At 45.3% G+C, this 10,526-nt stretch overlaps 1 protein-coding gene across 48 annotated transcripts in view; it reads left to right on the top strand.

The window, feature by feature from the left end:
- The first annotated feature begins 5,092 nt into the window (after positions 1–5,092).
- Positions 5,093–10,526, top strand: part of EYA4 (EYA transcriptional coactivator and phosphatase 4) — a 156,760-nt gene continuing 151,326 nt past the window's right edge. For 31 of the 48 annotated variants that reach the window (XM_015284036.4, XM_046938491.1, XM_040696818.2 and 28 more), the window contains exon 1: positions 5,093–5,195. The gene's annotated coding sequence lies outside the window, so the exon portion shown is untranslated. Of the gene's footprint in view, positions 5,196–6,350; positions 6,597–8,064; positions 8,132–10,526 lie in introns of those variants that run through there. The other 17 variants (XM_015284021.4, XM_040696789.2, XM_046938487.1 and 14 more) reach the window with 9 other exon arrangements.

Here is a 10,526-nt window from a genome sequence, read left to right as displayed (position 1 = left end):
CTGTGTTCAGTTTTTGGTCTCGCACTACAGGAAAGGCATCGAGGTCTTAGAGTGTGTCCTGAGAGGGACACCAAAGCTGGTGAGGGGTGTGGAGCACAGGTCTCATGAGGAGAGGCCGAGGGAACTGCGATCGTTTAGTCTGGAGAAGAGGAGGCTCAGGGGAGACCTTATTGCTCTCTACAAAGATCTGAAAGAAGATTGGCCTCTTCTCCCACATAACTAGTGGTAAGACTAGAGGGAATGTCCTCAAATTGCACCAAGGGAAGTTCAGGTTGGGTACTGGGAAAAATGGCTTCTCCAAATGAGTGGTTAGGTGCTGGAATGGGCTGTCCAGGGAGGTGGTTGAGTCACCATCCCTGGAGGTGTTCAATAAACATTTAGATGTTGTAATGAGGTATATGGTTTAGTGGGGAAGCAGTGGTGGTAAGAGAACGGTTCGACTAGATGGTCTTGGAGTTCTTTTCCAACCTTGATGATTCTGTGATTCTGATTCAAGAAGCTGGATTTTATATCTCTCAGAATATGAGGATGCCTTAAATAGATTTATAGAAATAGAGCTGTGCCCATGTAAAAATTACTCTGTTGTAAATGTAAATAAATAAGCAAAAAGAATTCCTAAAAGATGGATGAAAATTCCTACAGTAAACAGAAAGGAAGGAAACTACATTAAATGTGAAACTGATTAAAAAGCAAATACAAGGGAGTTACACTGAGCAGCAGAACTAATGTTTAACGAAGCAGATTTAAATGTTCACATTTTCATAAATCACACAAGGATAGCTCTTTGTTTTATCTGCAACAAAATGAAATTTGAGACAAGTCTTGGCTGCCAGAAGAATCAGGGATGGATCCAGGGCATGCTTATGGCCTCCTGCATGCAGACGCTCCATAGGGGCCAGGTTCCTCTGGGCCCAGCAGCTCAGCCTCTGTGGCAACAGCCTGACAGTGCTGTCCTGAACAGAGAGTGACTTGCAGGATGCATCTGCACTTAGAAATGGTCTGGGAAATAGTTGCCCCTCTTTTCTGAGGCTATCTGCTACAGCACTGTTTCTCTAAGGTGAAATCTCTCACTGTAAACTAAATTAAATGGCTGCTCCAGACACAGCATGAGATCCTTGGCTGCTCCAATAGCCTAAACTGCACCAGGGTGTTTTTTAGAACATTAACTGGTGAGAGCAAAAGCAATGCCAAGAACCAAGCTAGCAGATTTGTGTACTAGCTCTGATTAGTGCAGATGTAGTTTTGGTGTACCACAGGGAAACGGAAGGTGTGATCCATCATAAAAAGGGATGGCTCAGCATTTTTTTTTCTGGGTAAACTGCATACATTTCATCCCTGAAACTTCCTTGAAACGTGAAGGAATGGTGCCTTCCTGCAGGGAGAGGGTGAGTCTCTCTCAGGAAGGAAAGAAAGATCCTGGTATAATTGCAAAATAAAATTAGTAGGCACACTATTCTACACACACAGCCGAATTAAAAATGCAATTTCGCACCTAGCCAGCTTTATTTCAAGCAAGCTTTTAAGACAGAACATCCACAAACTTCAGTGAGACCTGTGTCTGTGCACGGGATACAGAGCAGAGCCCTCTCCTGGTAAGCGCTGGAGATAACTGAGGACACCCCTGGCACTGTGTTTGGCACTGTCCACAGCACATATCTATGTGATGAAGTATTGAACGTAGGCACTCAAAATAAAATATTAGAAAAGCTCTGCTATTTGGAGCCATGGAACCTTATGATTGAGGTCAGGTTTGTTTGGATTAAAAAAAATACGGAAATCTAAATGACACTTAAATGATGGCATACTTGAGAACTGAAACTGAAAAATAGGTTATATAACATACTTAAAGGCACAGTTGGCACTTTGGCTCACAATGAGTAGCCAGTTGTAACCTGCTTTTGAACCCACAGCTGAACCCTGGATGTTGAATTACTGAAAAGGGTGGGTCACTGTCTTTATAAACTTGAAATCTGATAACCATGGCAAAATAACCTTTCGTCATTCTTTCTTTTTATGATTATAAAGCCATGAAACACCAAATAATAACCTTAAGTGTACAGATCAACAAACTTAGCCTAATTAACACACTTGTGGATCTCATACTTGATCCTGAAAATAAGCAGCCGTGTATCATTCAAAGTCCTGCTTTTGTAAAACAAAATTCAGAACAGGTAGATCAGCAAGATGTGACATATGGTAGGCACTTCAGTAAATCATAGTAATGATACTTTATCAAAATCGTAACAGTAGGTCACTCAGTTTTCTTAGAATATCTAAGTATAATCCTGAGCTCAGATAATAAAGACAACCAATCAAACAAACAAAAATCCCCTTTTGTTACTGCGATGCAACCCAGAAAAGTACATTGGATTCACTTCAAATTGTTTATAAAGATTCTAAAACCCCTTCTGTTTGCAGTAACGTACACAAACACAGTCATCCAGAACCATACTATTTATGACTCATTAGATTTTACCAGATAAGGAGGGTAGGGCCTATAGTATTTGCATGGAGGACCTCTAAGGAAATTCCAAGGTACCATACGAATGGGTATTTGTGCAACATTCTTCTGCTGACTCAGTACTGAACCAGCACAAAGTATATATGATCACAGTGCTGTCTTTATGTAAGAGGTATAACCAAGGATACCAAACACTTGTGGTCATTAAACCCTATGGCACTTTTTGCAAGTGTAGGAGTGCCTGGCCAAATACCAATCTAGATAATTACATCCTGCCTACTTACATTCCCATGTTGCTTTAAATGGATAAGGTATTATTCTTCTATTCTTGTGTAAAAGTGGATCCTACAGCCCTTCCTTGGGCACCGTTAGGACTATTTCTAGCATGACCTTCTCCGTGCAGGGCTCTATATGGTCACACAGAGTCAGTTATAAGAGCCAGTGGATCGCACTAGATTTTGGACTTACAGCCCACTGAGATCGCTTCCACTAAGCGCTGAAACTTACTTCAGCCCAACAACGCCAATGTAACCAAAATCATCATCTAATTACCACCTGGCAGTATTTTACTATCAAATTGTGAAATTAGTCTTCTGTTATGAGTCCTGTGTAGGACTTCCTTCAGTGCACCTGCCAAAGGACCGTTAGTTTTGAGCGTGACCCTGCCTGCTCTCTCTGAAATCAATAGCAAAACAGCGAAGTGGTTCAAAGACAGCAAGGCCAGGCTCCTGTCCGGGAGACGTGCCCTGGGTCTGTACCACGGATCAGCAGTGCCATTCTCCCATCCCTCGCCAGTCTGAAACCTGCTACATTGAATGAAAATCATACATAACCTTTTTAAGTCAGCTGTACCTTACACTTTAAGAGTGGGTGCAACACATGGTTAAAAGTTTGCTTTAAAGTGATATGTCTATTAAAACAAGCCAGGTTACCGGGTGTCTGTTCTCTGGAACGGGAATTTGCTTCATTGAAGTAAGGTGGAAGGAATCCAGACTTCAGAAAACCTTCATGGCCGTGTTCAAGAGCCTCATCTCAGAGTGGTGCTGTGTACAAAAGTCCTCTTGAAAGGAGCAGGCTGTTAGCACGTGCTCCTGCAGAAGGAGTCTGTTAGCAAGATGGGTGCTGGCATAAGCCACAGCCGGTGGCTCTGTCGATTGCAATTATTTTCTGCAAATCTGAGTTGCCAGTTGCTCTCTAAGCTTTCAATTTCAAACCTCACTTCATTTTTCTGGCTTGTCCTACACGACGTCAATTTGAAGGTTGGCTTTCGGGGGCTTTCTGAGTTTAAATGTTTTTCTAGCTGTATTTGTGTAGGTCAAAGAGTTTTCCACGTCTGTTCTCTTTCTGAGTGGCGACTCTCCCAAGACAGCAAATATGGGGTTTTTATAGACTTGTTTTCATGAGGATTTAGTCATCTTAAGTCTGAAATTATTTAGGAGAAAGATGGCCCTGTTAGTACAATTCACTGAACGTAAATTTTGAAATTCAAAGGCAGACAGCTTCAGTTATGCGCTGAATGGTATCACAGGATGCAAAAGTGTGCAAATGGAAGATAGATAGGAAAGAATCTTCAGGAATCTGTGATTTTTCTCCCTTTTCACAAGACTCGCTGACCTCAAAATCTTGTGACATTCAGTATTTCTGAAGATCAAGACACTTCTCTGAACACAGCTGGTGTTCTCTCTCTCCAGCTGTAGGGCCTAACTTTGCACTCTGCTTCTGAATTTTTTGACTTAAGCCCTTGGAAGAACTGAATTACGTGACAGACAGAGGGTGATGCAACTGATTGAAGAGGAGCCAGCCTATCTACCCAGTGAAATCCAGAAGAGGTAATACATGGTTAATGGCAGAAGTGTGAGAAGTGACTTAGCAATTAGGCTTCTTTCTCCTCTTACCCACAGGCGGTAGCAAAGAGAGCCAAGCACAAAAGCGCTCAGTTTTTTTTAAGTGAGACAGGGCTTTATCTCCATCCTCACTGATGAGCTTGGGAGGAAGAAGACAAATGCAACCGGTACAAAATCAGGTCTTCCTCTGTATAGAGCTTGATCGGTCCTATAAACAACCAACCTTCCCCAAAAGTCAGTACCGCTTTACAGTGGCGGTTCATTCAAGAACAAACAAATGGGACTGTGTGGGACCTGTGGTGTCCACAAGGGTCAGTGCTGAGAGCTGAACCCTCCTGTGCCTTCTGGCTCTTTCCTCCCACTGCTCCCACGGCAGCTCCCGCAGCTGCCCGGCGCGGTAAAGGTGCGGGTCCGGCTGGGGGCAGCGGGGCGAGGAGGGCCTTGGGGCGGCTGTAGGGCAGCCCCGGGGCCGCGCTGCCTCCCGCACTGCTCTCCCCGCACTTCCCCGCTCCCGGCAGCGACCTTTTCGGGAGGGAGGAGGTTACCTTTCCTTAGCCCCGTCCCTCGCCAGAGAAACTTTCTGCGCGAGAGGCAACTAGTGCGCTCGCTGAAGTGCGAAGGGTGTTTGGCTTCCCCCGTACCAGCCTCCTTCTCCTCCTCCTCCGTCTGCCCCCCCGCCCCGAGTCTCCCCTCCCGGGCTGCTCTGAGTTGCGCTTTATTTGTGTGTGGGGAGAGGAGGAGGGGGGGGGGGGGGGGGAACTTGTAGAGGGGATGTCCCGGTTTTGCCAGAGGAACGGTGCAAAAAGGGAAACTCGGCTCGGAGAAGGGACGAGAATAAATAAATAAGGAGCGGCCATAAAATCAAGGTAGCGGCGTATCCCGGCGGCGAGGTGAGTGTCTCTCTTCCCTCCCGCACCTCCCGCAGAGGTGGAGGAGAGCGGTTCCCCGCCGCCCGTGCGTGTGGCCGTGCGGGTGTGCAGGGCTATTTAACGTTGTTTTCTTGTTAGTCCGATGACAAAAGAATATATTGCTGCGAACCAAGCTTGACGGGAAGGACCGGCGGAGCCGTCCGCACGGGGCAGGGTCGGGTGCTCACCACGGCACCACGCAAGTTTAGTTGAAAAAAAAAAAAACAACCGCTCCCGGGGCTTTTTTTGCCGCTCTGTGTGCCTATGCCCAGGTGACAGCCCGTCCCCCTCTGCCCTCGCCCCTCTTCGACCGACTGCTTCGGCCGGGCCAAGATGGGGCCGGGCGCCGGCTGCCCCGCATTGTTCCCGGCGTGCGCCTCCCGCCCGCCCGCCCCCGCCGCGGCGGAAAGCGGGGGCGCGGGGGCACCCGGCAGCGCTCGGGGGTGCTGCCGGCCCCGGGTCGAGGGGGCTTTGCCGGGCGGGACGCTGCCCTCGGCAGAACCGTCCGCCGCCGCCGGGGAAGCCGCGTCCGGAGGCGAGCGCTGCCCGGCGGGGCGCGCCGCAGCTCTCCGGCTCGTGGCCCCGGTGTCCGAGGGGAGCCGGGCGGCGGCTGCCTCCTGGTTTTGCTCCTTGCCGTTTCCTTTCCCCGAGGGATCCCTCCCTCCCGCATCTCCCGGTTTGTTTTCCTCGCGGTTTCCAGGCGGACAAAACTGAGTTTTCGGGCTCCCCCGGCCCCCTGTTCTCTTCGGCCCGGCGCGGGGTCCCGTCACGGGGCCCCATGTTTTGGTCTGAAAGCGGTTCCACGTGGGGAAACGTCCGAGTGCGTGTGCGCACTTGATCCGCGCCGAGGTAACAGGATTCTCCGCGCTCAAACCCAGCGGGCTGCCGGCCATCAGTTCTCCACCCCGGCTGCCACCGCGGGCGGAGGACCCGCGGCGGGGAGCAGCCCGCACCCACCCCGGGTTGCGCCCGCGGCGATTTCCCCCGAAAGGCGAGCGGGTCCCTCGGCAGCGCCGCTGCCAATCAGCCTTTGGCATCTAAAGTTTCATCTGCGTTCGCGAAACGGCTGTCGAGATCCAGGGAGGTGCGCGGCTGCCGCCCTCCCGTTATCCCGCGGCCGGGCTGAGCGCAGCGCCCGGAGGTACGGCGGTGTCAGGCGGTGTGACGCTCCCGGAGGCTGCAGCCACCCGAGAGGCGCCGTACCGACCCGGGAGCGCCTCGGCTGATCCGAAGTGCGGCATGAAATCGTGCTAGAACAGTAAGGAAGCCGGATTTTCCGTGCGCTGAGGGTTTGTTTACGTGTGTGGGACAGCAGAAAGGATTTGCGAAGACCAGAAAGTGTGTCCGAGGTAAACTGATCAGCTGTGCAGGGGCGCGTACAAAGTAAGCATCGTCTCTGTACGTGGAGTAAATATCACGTTGTGTCTGACCTCAGTATTTATTTGTTATTTGAAGAGAGTGCTTTGCGTTAAAGCTGTGGTTCTATCGTTTTATTTACTTAACGCCCAAAAAGGGGTTTCCTAAAATTACCGCCGCTTTGACTCTTTTCTGCCGGTGTTTCTCAGGACGCTGCCGAATAAGAAATGTTTGCATACTTACCAAATGCATCGTAGTGTGAGTAAGTGAAGACGCAGACTGACATTTCTCTCTCTTCTCCCTGTCCGTTTTGACGTCTGGCGTTAGTTGGGCTCCATCTGAACCGGGTCACCCCGTTTTCTTTTGAAAATTCTCGTATTTATGTTACCACGTGGTCTTCAGACCAATTTAATAAAACTAACAGAGGAATATGTTGACCAACATTTCACGTGCCCTTGCTCAGATAATGCATATACAGTAATAAGTAGTTATGTGTATGTGGTCCTGTTGCTAAAAACTGTAGTTGAAGGTTACTCCTTTCAGGATTTGTGTGCGTTAACGGCTTCACAACCCCGTGCAATAGAAATTTATTCTGCCTCATGGATACCACCAATGCATTAGATGAATTCTAAACAAGGAATTTAATAGGTAAGAAAGTGGTGGGTTCCCAGTTAATTGCAGTTCCCGGATAAAATGTTTCAAACGAGGCAACTGGAAATACGGCTATAGATAGTATCCTGTTGCATATTTTTAGCCTCTGATGCAAGCTTTGAGAGCTACTGTTTAAACTTTATGTGACTTTCATATATTGCGTTCTACTTTTTAGTCCTGGAATCAACTGAGGTTAAGCATTGGAATTTGGTGTGGGAAAAGTACCTGGCTCCTTGGTGAGCTGCTGGTGGTGCACAATGTTCAGTACATGTGCTAAAATGCAAGCTACTTTTTCCCCTGTGAAATATGAAAGCCAATTCAGAGAGAAGAAAGAAATTCCCGGAGTTTCTGTCAAACGCTGTAGGACGTAACTATTAACTTTTTACGTGTTATCTTTTTCTTTCTTGAAAGTAAGGGTTTTATGAACTCGAGGTAGAACAGGTCTCCCTTTTTACAAGGAGAGTTTATTCAGCATACTTCTATATTGCAGCTGCTGATCATATTTCATAGAGCTGTTAAAGCACTTAAAACCTAAAATTAGGTACTGTCTGGTAGTAAATATTTCAAATCACTCCTTGACGAAATAAATAAAGTGGGCTTTAAAAAAAAAAGAAAAGAAAAAAAAAGACCTTTTGAAATCTATCGTTGAACAAAAGTAATCTTGCTTCGCTTTTATTTGGAATCATACAACTATAATCCAAATCACTGTTCTCAACAGTGTGCCTTTTTTTTTTCCCGCCCCATCTCCTACACTCTTATGGTAATTTTATACCAACTTTATTTGATATCGTAGCATGGTACTTTGTTCAAGTGATGTTTACTGCGGTGATGCTTATATTAACAGGTATTGGATTAACTTCAAGCATACCTGTGCTTCCTGTGAGTATCCGTATGATGCCAGGAGCTGAAATGTAAGTTCCAGTATTTCCTGGTGCGAGTGTTGCTTTCAGTTGCAGAAGCTGTACACTTCCTTTCCCAGGCTTGAGATGAATTAATTTACAGGTTACTATTTTTTTTTTTTTGCTCCTTTTTTTTTTTTCTTTTCTTTTTTTTTTTCCTCCCCTTTATTAGTAGTTTTTTATTTGTCTTTTGGTTTAATGTGGGAATTGGTTTACTTATTCATTGCCATTCACTTTTAGCGTTGTCAGGATTTGCAAGAAGCATGCAAGCGGAGAGGCATCAGGCAAACAGACATCTGTCAGTTTATCACGTCTTTTTTATAATGCTTTATAAGAGTTCAGCACTAAACCAGGTCTGGTAGCAGAAAATTTGGCTGCCTCAAGTCCTGCTTTGTATTTGGAAACCCAATGTTAACATCATCTAGCATATACAGATATATCTTATAAATCTCCTCGCCTTTTTTTCCTGACAAAAGCAGTTTTCGTGTTGTGCAAGTGGAAGAAAAGTTTTGATATTTATTCCTCAGTTAAGAGGTTTACAAATAAGCCTCTAACATGTGGCATTAAATTAATATGTGATGTTTTCCATTTTTAGGTTTAAATATTCTGTAAATCTGTGTCCAACTTAACCTTTTCTGTCATTGAAAAGCGCTAATTGATCTTGCTGGCCCTGACATAATAGTATAGTTTGATATTTGAAACCTTTCAGCTTTGGCATGGCCCTTTAATCACCCCTGAGATTTCAGGGCATAGTTCTGCTGAAGGCATAAACTGCTCCTCTTTTTAAAAGTAAATAAAAATGGTTATCGAAAATAAATTCTCTTTCTTTTAAAGTCGGTAGATGTTTTAACTGTCAAAGCCCCACACATTACAATACACATCAAAAGCTTTCCGTTTTACTTGTACAGATTAGATGACATTTTAGATGTTGCTGCACAGAAATCAGATTTTTTTATCAAATAACTTTTTGGCTGAGTCCACCTGTGTGGACCATTCTGCATTGCACTGTTACCAAATCCATCGTGAATCAGGAGTGCTTAAAGGAACTTGGATGCACTTTGCAGTGCAACAGCTCAGATACAGAGGGTGCTTATCTGTCAAGTCAAGAATAAAATCTATTTGAGAAGGCAATAAAACTTACAGTTTTAGTCCACATTGTAGGCTGTAATGCTGCCAGGAAGATTCCTTTTGGGATGCTTGCATTACAGGACCCTGGTGAAAAATATCTTAAAGCGGTTTCTTCTTGTCTCCGAGCCTGAGAAATGCAGCAGATAGGTGGCCCACCTTTTGTTTCAATGCTGAACGGCAAAATTACTTTGATGATTGATTGTCCTCTATCAGAATGCATCACTGGGCAGTCTCACTCACAGGGCTGCCTGTATGCTGGGCATCACATTTTCAAACAAAATGTCAAATGCTAATGGCTCTTTGAGGAATACTAGCCTTTAAGCATTTTATTTTCAATTTATTTAGAATTTCTTCATGATAAGGGAAGATTGTCATGAGAAGTGATTACCTTCGGAACTTTCTGTGACCCATGTGCCACTAAGAGTTGTACATACTTTGTCTTAAGCCGTTGGGCTCAGATACCAGACGCTACGTTTTCAATTCATTACCACGAATTTGAAAAGCTGGATTTTTGAGGTTTTGTGTGCCTAGATTCTTGTGAGGGTCTGTGTCCCTCTCCTAGAATAAAACAAATCACTGGCAATTTTCCCTTAGCAGCTATCCACAGAAGTACAGGACAATGAGTAACATGTGTAGCATTGTTTAATTGTGTGTAATTTAAGTGCTGTCTCTGAAGACCAGTCAGTCTGGGCCGAGTGCGTACTGTATCTCTGCTCTGGGGTTGCCTCCCATTGTGCCTGAACTGTACAATTTGACTGATCTGGAGCAGCAAACTGCAAAAAATCCTCCTGAGGCAACCTGCAAGACTTTGGCTTGCAGGGGACTAACTCCTATAAGCGATAAATTTTTACTTACTTATTTAAGTTAATACATACTAGGTTTTTGGGCAACAGTAAAATTTACTACTATTGTGACGTAACCTAGTATAAGTTGACATTTTCAGCAGTGTAAAGAATTACTGCTGCTTTTTTTTTCTTTTTTCTTTTATCTGATACGTGCAGCAAGTAAGTATTCTGCTCTTGACACGTATATAATTAAACCACAAAAACCTACATTAAAATACCATGGAGGCTCTGCTTTAGCCCACAAAAGTAAAAGAAATACAGAGCTGAGTTTGCAACTTTTCAAATAATTCTCCTCTCTGACTGTATGTATACAGCTATTGAAATCAATGCTGGTGCATGAGGTAATTGGAAACTTAGCTTGATGTTTTGTGCCAGATCTTTTGCTGTTGCAAATTGGAGTAGGAATGTTGAAATTACTGGAGCGGTCTCACTTT

Source organism: Gallus gallus, chromosome 3, assembly GCF_016699485.2.
Source record: "Gallus gallus isolate bGalGal1 chromosome 3, bGalGal1.mat.broiler.GRCg7b, whole genome shotgun sequence".
NCBI classification, from domain to species: domain Eukaryota; kingdom Metazoa; phylum Chordata; class Aves; order Galliformes; family Phasianidae; genus Gallus; species Gallus gallus.
Note: the sequence above shows the minus strand (reverse complement) of the source record. Positions and strands in the feature narration are given on the sequence as shown.